The sequence below is a fragment of the Engraulis encrasicolus genome, chromosome 16 (assembly GCF_034702125.1).
Source record: "Engraulis encrasicolus isolate BLACKSEA-1 chromosome 16, IST_EnEncr_1.0, whole genome shotgun sequence".
NCBI lineage: Eukaryota > Metazoa > Chordata > Actinopteri > Clupeiformes > Engraulidae > Engraulis > Engraulis encrasicolus.
Genome location: NC_085872.1, coordinates 20,300,586 through 20,311,700, shown reverse-complemented (window position 1 = coordinate 20,311,700; position 11,115 = coordinate 20,300,586).

The following is an 11,115-nucleotide window of genomic DNA, read 5'->3' as shown; positions in this document are numbered from 1 at the left end:
GAAGGTGCTGTGTATATCCTTGAGACTTTTACCCCAAGGACTATTGATCACTGTGGTGCCACATATCTAGTTCATGCCTGAGTATCTTTGCAACCGGCAAATGTGTGTCTATGTAAATTCAAGTTTGAATTGTGGGCACAAATAAAGAAGTAAACTCTGTATGTGTGTGGGCGGGAGGTAAATGCACATGTGCACGTTTTTTTTAATTATTATTATTATTATTTTTAAACACACACACACACACACACACACACACACACACACACACACACACACACACACACGTCAGTTCCGTTACAGAGATACAGGGTGAGTGTAGCAGAGAGCTGTCATTCAGTCAGAAGTAGAGTGACACACGAAGACCAATAGCTGAATCCTGAATTTAGTTAGCCATGCGCACACAGGCATTTGTCATGCTGTTTTTCCTTTCTGGAGCCCACCTCAGGCCAGATCCCAAAATTGTGCTCAGAGGAAAAGGAAATTCTTATCACCAGCCTTATGGCCTCAGTTTTGACTACGCCATACTCTACAGGGTGTCACAAAATGAAGATCTACTTGTCGTCAACTGCTCCCAACCAGAGACACTAATGCAAGGCTACGATGTCCGATGCGCTAAGTATGGTTTCATGGCAATGAACCTTAGTATGGGCCAGAGTGGAGTCTACAGGTATGAGGAATGGACGGGAGGAAACATCACAGCTAACGGCAGCTTCCACCTCACTGTCTGTGAAGAAAATGAGTGGACAGAAATCTCTACATACAGCGGTGTACTGTGTGGGTCTGACTCTGCTCTAGGGAATGGGACCAGTATACAGGTGTATCGCAGTCATTATGGGAATCCAACTTTAGTCCTGGACACTAACTTGCACCAGGAAGATCTGAGGGGCCAACTGCAGGTGGATCTCAACGCCTCTCTGGTCAGGTATTTGGAGTTAAATGATGAATTGAATGAGTTTTATTGCACATTATGGAAAGAAGCTGAGTGCCAAACTCTAATCAGGAAAAGCTTAGACATAACTCCAAAAGATATATTTGGCCATGAAAAAGAGAACTTGACTCTGCCATGCGTGTTGAGAGGGGAGGTGCCTGGCCAAGTGAACTGGTCCACTCCCACTGTGGACGTCAGGCTCAGCAACAATCAGACCCTCCAACAGGAAGTGATGTATATGCTGAACGGCAGCGACACTGGAAACTATTCCCTCATCATTCCCTCTTTGTCACAACAACACTCTGGAATGTATACATGTAAAGGACATAACAGAAGAAGGGCCTTTTCCCTTTTTTTCTGCAAAACAGTCTTCCCGTTGAATTTGATGTTTTCCCACGGCGAGAGAGTCCAGTTGGATGTTTCTGTAGACAATCAATCTTTTCTTTTTGAAGGTCCTCTACTCCAGTGGTACCGCCAGACAGTTCTGCAACCACAGGTTTTGATTGTAGACTCGTGGAATAAGTCTGTGGTCATTCCTGGGGATCTGAGGGGCAGAGTGACTGTGGACAGCTCCAATTACTCTCTTCTCATCTCCAACCTCACAGCAGAGGACAGCGGGGTGTACACGTGGAGATATAGCACATTTGTCTATGAGGACTGCTTTGAAAGGAAACTCCACCTCGTGTACAGGGATCCGTTTGGGGTGCACACTTCGTTCTACAGGGTGTATGGGTCACTGTTGGGCTCTGTGCTGCTGGGGCTGGTGGCTGCTGTGGTCTGGCTCAAGCTGAGGAGCAGAGGAGTAGCGCTGACCTCTAGTGGTCAGGAGATGGAAATGCAGGACATTGGAGATGAAGACGTGTACGATGATGTGGAGGAGGCGGAAGAGATCGTGTGACCACACACACACACACACAATCAGTGTTGTATAGCAATGAAGTAAAATATACTTCATTCTTGTACTTACTATATGTTCAAAGACTTTGTACTTTACATGAGTTTTAAAAATTCTTATTACCTTTCTCTTTTACTTTAATGTATTTCTCAAGTTAATTGCAGCTGTTACGCCAATACATTTTTATGTCCCTAGCAGGATTACAATGTTGGGAAAAGTTGTAAATGACAGACTGTGACAGTCCCAAATAGTTACGAACAGTTATCACAAAAAAATAATAAAATAAAACATTGTCCTTTTTTGCTTCTAAAGCCATGGTGTGTAATTGTGGAGTTAACTTGTCAGTCACCATATTGTAAAATGCTGAATGAATTGTTCTAAATGCCAGGGATACATGACCATTTCTTTTCGTAGAATAACAGTAGCCATCGCTGTTTAGGGGTTTAAAAAACATGTTTATGAAGTGTGTGTCTGTTATATGCATTTTCAGTCTTTTAACTACCAATCCATTTTTTTTTTTGCATCCACAATTTAAAAAGCTGAATCTGAACGATTCTGTCTTTGATTATTAATACATTTATTTGTAACTTGTATCATTTACTTGAGTGGCTTTACATTTAGTTGTACATTATTGTCATACTGAAGTTCGCAATAAATTCTACATACTTAAAAACTTTAACTAATGCAGTATTTCACTTAACTTGAAATTTCACCAAAGCAATATTTTGAAAGGGCACATAACCAACCCTGTTCACTTTGTACAACACAGCTGAATGTAGACATGTATATCTATTGTAAGCGGCCTGCTAGAGCAGTGGTTCATAACCCTTTTTTCTTAAAGCACCCTCTAACCCGGGACCAAGACGAACCGCGTGTCTCCAACCCAATCTTCTATGTGTATACGCACTAAAAATGATTTAAATGATTTATTGCAATGATTCTTGCTTGAAACATTAATCAATACCTCAATGAATGGGAGCCAAAACATGCTTTTATTTTGTTGTGATTTGGCCTAATCATAATGTTGGCAAGCAGATTTTTACTCACAACCTCAACACAAACAAAATTTCACGTACTCCCTGCAATATCTTGGAGAATTTGCAGTAGCTTCTAATCAATTACTGGATTGATTAAAAAATATATATATATATTTGTTAATTTTTAGTCTTCATGATCTCAATCGTGTGCTGAAGATTCTCACACAGTCTTTATTAATTCTCACATAAAAATGTCAAGCCCACCCAAGTGGGGCATCAAGCTATTTGTGTTAGCTGACTCCAGCAATGGCTACACTGTGGTTACACTGGGAAGGCATGTGGGACCTCTGAGAAGGGGTTGTCTTACGTTGCGGTGAGGACCCTAGTGCAGCCAGTGGTGTAAGTCAAGTCAAGTCGGTTTTATTGTCAATTTCTTTACATGCACTGGTCATACAAAGAATTTGAAATTACATTTCTTGCTTTCCCATGCAGACATAGACTAATCTAGGTAAGGACATAGACAGTACTCATACATGGACATAAGACAGTATGGACATAGACAGTGCTCATACAGACATTTAAAGTGCAAGACTGGACAACAGAAGACTTGTAGAGAACATACATTAAGAGGAGGTAATTGTTGTGCTTTTCCTAAAAGTCCTTTATAGCGTTCTGACATAGTAATAGTAGCATTTTGAAGAAAAATAAATATTAAAATAGGTCTATCAAGTCTAAGGCACTGGGTATCGCGTATACGTAGACAACTTCTACTCAAGTCCACACTGTTCAATGATCTGGCGACCTTGAACATCAGCGCTTGCTGCACTTACAGGGAGGGGAGGAAGGGATGTCTTCCCAATCGAGGTTTCTAACACAGAAGACACCTCGTGGCACTTTGCGCTGGGTGAGGCAAGACAAACTAGTGTTCGTGAAGTGGATGGACACAAGGGAGGTGTCAATGTGTTTGACCATTCATGCAGTGCATGGCGGCGAAAGTGTTCAGAGGAGAGTGGAGAGCAGGCAGGGATGGAAGCCTCCGAACCATCGAGGTCCCGTGCCCCCTTCCCGTGGTGACATACAACAAACACATGGGTGGAGTTGATCGCTCCAAGGAGGACTGCCGCAAAGCCTTAAGTGTCCTCCATCCAGCGTCTTCCCTGAACAAAGCCACGGTTTATTGCGGAACACTGATGCTTTTCTTGTCGAGCCAACCAAGACAACGTCGCCAAGAGGAGCAGCACACACTAGAGGTACTTAGCTCGAATCTTTGAAGCGTCCGGATTGATTGGATCATTCCAAGGAGGGTGTCCGGATTAGACGGATCACTTATTTAAAATAAATAAAAATAAATAATAATAATGTATTTTTTTAAACGGTTCTGCCGTTAAGTAGCTATGCGCCTCGCCTTTGTTGTTCCATTTATCAATTCACGTTGATAAATCAAAGAGTAAGACAGTTTGATCAACAAAACTCACTTTATGAATGTCACAGTTCCTAAACTCATGCTGCGATCCGACCCACCTGGGTCTCCTCACTAAACATGCAACCACAACTTGAACAGCCTTTGGCAGCAGTGAAACGGCATGTTCCTGATTTTGCAATAAATAATATGTGTTTGTATTTAGGAAGACTAAAAGTCAAATATTTGGGAGCAGAAGTCTAGTTGAGCAGGGACAGTCAGGAGGCGAGCAGCAGATGACCACTCGCTTCCGCTGCCGAGTTGCCTTGCGACTCGCACAGTCGTGGCAAAAACGAAATTTAAGCGTTGATCCGATCTGTAGGGGATTCACTGCTACCAACAACTCAGTCAGGATTCGTCTCACCGAGTCGCTGAGGGCGCCGCTGCTGAGTGACTCGGACGAGGAGAGTGACAGCAGTGGCTTTAAAGACTGTACGCTGTAACGCAGTGAGTGATAGGGAAATTATAGTCTACAGAGAGTAGCCTACAGACTGAGATAATAAAGCGCTGGCAGAGCACTGTTAACATTTAGAAATGTAGACCTCAACAGAGTCAGAAGCACACACATAGGGAGTGGGGATCCGCGACTCAATTGGCCACAACAGGCTGGACGGATGAAACAGGCTCGATGAATGAAGAGGTGGGACTTGGTTCAGTTTTGCTCAGTGAGTGTTCGTGACTAAACAGCATACTAGGGAGATTAGAGAATGGCTGTTGTAGTCAACTAAAGAGGATATATTCCGGTTTCACAATTTCTCGCGCTGTAACTGCCATTTTGTTGACATATTAATGAAATGCCGTCTGACCCGCCTTTGGCGGATCAATGCACGACAGCCATCCGGTCTGTTCGGATGAGGTCTTGATCCGGCTCTCCAACCGGATCCTCCGGGTTTTATATCAGCTCTAGCACACACCGCTGCGAGAGATGCGGAATTCTCCAGCTGACCCAACTCCTACACCTTCACTTACTCGGGCGTTCTGGTCGTGCAAGGCGGTGGCCTCAAGTTCTCCAGGACCCTCACCAACTCTGCCGTGTTCAACTACGTTAAGCCGGGCATACACTGTGCGATATTTTCACTCGTGGGTCTCAAGCTTCTGCTCACACTGCACGATGGAATTTCACTGTTTAAAAGTTCACAACTCACGACTCACGTCCTCACACTACACGAGCCGACAGTCGGATGCGAGCGAAATGCTTCCACCGTACGACGCGACAGGCATGTTTCCCCGGTCTGCAGAGGAGGGAACATGCGCACCTGAGGTGGAGATGAGGTCGCGCTCAACAGCGAATCGCACGGCCCTATTAATTTGTGCATGTGAAGTGTCAAATCGGGTCGTAGCACTGATTTAACTGTGCGATTTACGCACAAGCCACGACCAGAATTTCAAACCGTTTTGATTTTCTTGTGACCCTGCGATTGCACGATCGTGAGGTGAAATCGCTTGTCGTTACCCCATGTACACTGCACGATGCGAGACTCATGATTGACCTGCGATTGAGCAAGAAATCGTCCCGACTCCCAAGAAGTTGTAGTACCAAATCGTGGCAAAAGTCACACAGTGTAAGCCCAGCTTTAGGGACAACTTCTTGTCTGCCTCGGCTCACGACGGGTCGGTTATGGAGGAGCACGTGATTGGCTGCGGAGGTCCCAAGCCCCCTTCCCGTGGTGGCGCACAACAAACCCATGGGTGGAGCTGATTGCTCCCATCAGCTCATTCAGTACTACTCTGCACACAGGAGGGTGAGCCGGTCATATCGCACCCTCTTCCTGCACTGCTTCGACATTGCGAGCACCAATGCCTACAATCTGCATGTGGAACTGGCTCAGGCCAGGCAGCAGAGGGCCCTGACTCTCAAGGCTTCGACTCTGTCTTACAGCGCGTGAAACCATGGCCAGTTCTTCAAAGCGAGCCTGCAGCACCAGTGACACAGAGGCATGCAAACAGGTCAGGGGTGAAAAAGGTGACAAGAGTGCAGCGCGGTGCGGCGCGGCGCGGCGCAGTGCACGCACGCAAACGCAGGTGCACACGTGTGTGTTGTGCGCAGTGGATGATCTTGTATAACAGTCTCAGACTAGGGGGGAGAAGAGGATTTAGCTAAAAAAGTCTTTAAATGGTGAATTTTGAGCATACTGTAGTTATTAGCGACCAAGGGACAGTGAACATGAGTACATTGGGTAAATAGCTTTTTAAAATAGGTTTTTATCATGATAGAGCAGTGGTTCTCATAGTAAGTTTCCCCAACACCCCATTGACCTCATCAAGACCCTTAGTAGGCCTATTAAAAAATAAAATAGGCCAAAATGCCCCCAAATGACACTAAGCACCCCTCCTCTCATCAGTCTCCTAACACCCCCTCAACACTTGCCTGGTTGTCATCTCATGCATATTTAATCATCATATTTCAGACAACTTGCAATAGGCTACAAAAAAAAATCTTTGTCAAAGTTTGAATTAGCTACTGAAGTTTTACTCAAACTACTCAAATTTTAGCCTATTCACCTAGTATCTCTTTTAATGTCTCCCTGTAGAAAAAATGAGTAGGAATAGGAACGCTCCGACTTTGACCTGGAAAAAAGTATGTTGTTCAATTTTTTAAGGTCATTTAGATATAGGCCTACAAAGGAATCGGATTACACAAAAACTTGGAATGATTTGGCCAACTATTGCAATTTGTCCTGTGTCAAACGCTAGACTGACTGGCCCAGCCTTCTCTCTTCTCCCCCTTCCCTCTGCCCGCAGCATATGTTGCATGCCTCGCGTAGTCTACATCCGCTTTTTCACCTGTTTTTCTATCCATATTTTTTACCCGGTAGCTACTTTAGACTTTTCCCCCCTAGCGCACTATCCCGCTGAACTCTCCAGGTTGGATTCACTCGCGCAGAAATCAGATGTCCTTTGCATCGACTATAACCGGAGAACAAGTATGCCTACAGCGAACGGAAACTGAACTATTCTACTGTTAGCGTAAATGGACATTTCAAATCATTAACCGAAACAACAGAATACCAGGAACACGTGCGTGTAACCAAGCTTTCGGAGCTCTTATGAGAATACATTATTTTTCACGAGGGCAGGGAAGCTCCGGAGTCAAATTATCAGGCAAAACAAACCAATCTGTGTGTGGGGTACCTGTTCACTAACCACGCAGACTTCCACGTTTAGAGCTAAATCCAAAGACGGCACATTTCAGGATTTGGGTAGGGGGAAATGGTCGGACACAACTCTCTATATTATAGAACTAAGACATTTGATATAACTACGCAGCCCAGCCGACCAGAAACACAGGGTTTTTGCGCTGTCTTTCGAAGTATGAAGACAGGGCGGGACTTAGATTGAGCTCGTTCTTGTTATTGGCTGTGCCGACAAACAGAAATACTGTGATTGGTCAAAAGTCATTGACGGTGGTGGCATCTCTCCAGCAATTTGCCATTGAGCTGTATGACATTTTCTGCGGTATACATTTCAACTCGCTCGACCCCCCCCCCCCCCTCAATATTTTCTCCTCGGATCTGCACGATTCACAGAAATGACCCATTTTTATTTCAAAACGGCGAATTTCGCAGAAAAGCGGCAAGTTTGCATGCCTGGTCCTTGGTTATCTGCACAACATCTCTCCGCTGAAGCTGTCCAAGACCAATACCCGCTACTTCGAAGCAAGCCTGCAGACTGGCCGGATTCCTGTGTTTCCTCCAGAGAAGCGGGCGGCGTGTTTCTAGACCTGTGATAACAAGCAGGCGGTGAAATTGGTTGACTGCCGTAAAGCCATTAGTAAGTTTCCTCCATCCAGCGTCTTCCTGAACAGAGGTGAGGCGTTTTTTTTGTGTGTAATTGTTCACGCTAAGCCCAAAAGCTCAGCTTAATCTCATGCGTCCTTTGTGTTTTTTTTTTTTGCAGGTGGGCCCCGAGTCTTGCCGTTCAATGGAGAGGTGATAGAGGTGTCCAAGTTTGCGGTGTGCGACCAGACGGGCCAGACTTCCCTCAGCGTGTGGGGGGCCCAGATTGTCTCCGTGCAAGAGAGCAGGTCGTACCGGTTCGAGCTTCTGTCTACCAGGAAGCATGGGGATGCCACAGTGCTGACCACCACTCCTCCCACTGCTGTGTCGGTCATCACGGAGGTCGGGGAGTTGTCGTCCATGACGCCAGTGTCCGCCAGCATTCGGCGCACAGTATGCAGAGTACAGACCCTGGCGAAACCACGGTGCCGCAGATGTCTAGCCAACCAAGACGACGCCAGGAGAAGCAGCACACACTGCTGCAAGAGATGCGGAATCCTCCAGCTGACCACACCTTCACCTTAATTCACTCAGGCATTCTGATTGTGCAAGGCGATGGCCCAGAGTTCTCCAGGACCCTCACCAACTCTGCCGTCTCTAAGTACATTAGACAACTTCTTATCTGCCTCGGCTCACAACGGGTCGGTTCTGGAGGAGCACGTGATTGGCTGCGGAGAGGTGGAGGTCGCCACCAACGGGGAAGGCTTCGTAAAAACATATTTTTTGTGTGTTGAAATGATTGTGACTTAGGATTAGATGAAGCTTCATTCCAGGACAATAAAGGAAAGTGTGGGTTTTTTTTACACTTAAACTTGAAAACGGGTCAAAATGACTCAAACACAACAGAAGGGTTAACCCTTGTGTTGTGTTCATAAGCTGCATACACCTGTGGTGTTCGGGTCATTTTTGACCCGTGATAACAAAACTCAGCCATAAAATACCAAAAAACACTAGATATCATCAAATATTGTTTTTCACCTCATGGTTAACTTAGTATGTATTCATATCCATGGAAATATTACTTAATGTATTCATCTTTTTGACTTTACAGGCCTTTTATCTTACATTAATAAAAATCTGCATAAATTCACTATTAATACCTCCTAAAGTGATACAATTAGTGATTATGTTGTCCATGTATTACAGCTGATATGAGAGTACAACAACCCCCAAATTTATTTTATTAGTTTTTCTCTAATATTAAAAAATATCATCGATAGTGGCATTTGTGGTGTTCGGGTCCAAACCAACCCAAAGAGATTTATAGCAGGATAAAGACCAAATGTCAACTAAATTAGTTTTTCAGTGCATAAAATCAATGTTTAAATATGTTGACTTGGTGTTTTTCAATAGTTTGTGGTAAATATACAAAATAACAATTCTGTCAGAGTCACAGCTATTCCGCCAATCTAATGCAAAGATATTGGAAATGAACACCTCAATGAACATGAAAAAAGTCACACTATTCATCTGAATCCCCTATGCAATGAACTTGGACCATTATGTCATTGCCACATCAACTTTATGGAAAGTATAAGACCAGGTCTACATGTTTGGGTGCCATTATGAATTTTTGATACGTTTTTTGGAAAAAAATAATGTGCAAAATGTATTTTGGAAACAAATTTGCAAAAAATAATGCAGAAATGGATTCCCTGACCATGAAAACATGAGTAGACACCAGAAATACATCTGTACTCCTTTCACAACAGGAGATACGACGTATTGTAGTGTATCGGACTGTCCGGCGGCCATATTGGATTTGTAATGTGAAAAAGCTGGCAATTTTTTTTCAGGCAAGAAATATATTTTCCTCACCATAAATCACCAAACTGAAGACAAAGGGCAACCAACAGCTTTTCAGAATTGCATACAACAACCAAAAATCTATGCCGGGTCAATTTTGACACGAACACCACAGATGTAACTCTTTTTTTTTTGGACCTTTAAAATTTACTAAAATGATAAAACACATTTTTTTGTGTTGAAATGATTGTGACTGAGGATTAGATGAAGCCTTATTCCAAGAAAATAAAGGAAAGTGTTTTTTTCACACTAAAACTTGAAAATGGGTCAAAAATGACCCGAACACAACATAAGGGTTAAATGATACCAATATCATGGCTCTTTTCTGGATTTTGAGCTGGAGGGGGTGTAGGCTAAGTTCAGCCCTACATTCATTCAGTGTTGCCAGATTGGTCGGTTTCCCGCCCAATTGGGCTGCTTGAGATGGCTGTCTGGGGGGAAAAAAATGAATTTAAAGAAAAACCTGCCCAATTTCTGGCCTAAAGCGGGGCTTACACTGTGCGACTTTTGCCCCGATTTGGCACTCGCACGACTTTTTGGGAGTCGGGCCGATTTCATGTTAAATCGTGAGTCTCGCACCGTGCAACGTACATGGGGTAATGACAAGAAATTTCACCTTACAATCGTGCAATCGCAGGGTCGCAAGAAAATCAAAACTGTTTGAAATCATGGTCGTGGCTCATGCGTAAATCGCACAGCTAAAGCAGTACTACAACCCGATTTCACGCTTCACATACACAAATTAATAGGGCCGTGCGATTCGCTGTTGAGCGCGACCTCATATCCACCTCAGATGCGCATGTTCCCTCCTCTGCAGACCAGGGAAACATGCCTGTCGCGTCGCACAGTGGAAGCATTTGGCTCGTATCCGACCGTCGGCTCGTGTAGTCTGAGGACGTGAGCAGTATTGCCAAAAGTGGGTTGCAATCGCTATTCCGACATAGCGCTATTCCGACATGCCGCTATTCCGACACTTTTTATTAGGGATGTCGGAATAGCGGCATGTAGGAATAGCGGCGGACGGTGGAAAGCGTGTCGGTATTCCGACAATAGACATTAACGTCGGAATAGCGACATGTCGGAATAGCCCCACGTAACCGCCAAAAGTAGTAATGGGCTTGCTGAAAAGTCGCTAGATGACGTCATGACGTTACAATGTCACGCACGGCGCGCTGATCTACAGAAAACGTGCCCACATGCCTTCGTCCACAGTACAAATGGGCGGCGCTAGCTACTTTTTGGAGAGCAGAGCTAATCTGCAGCCCTGCTTTAAC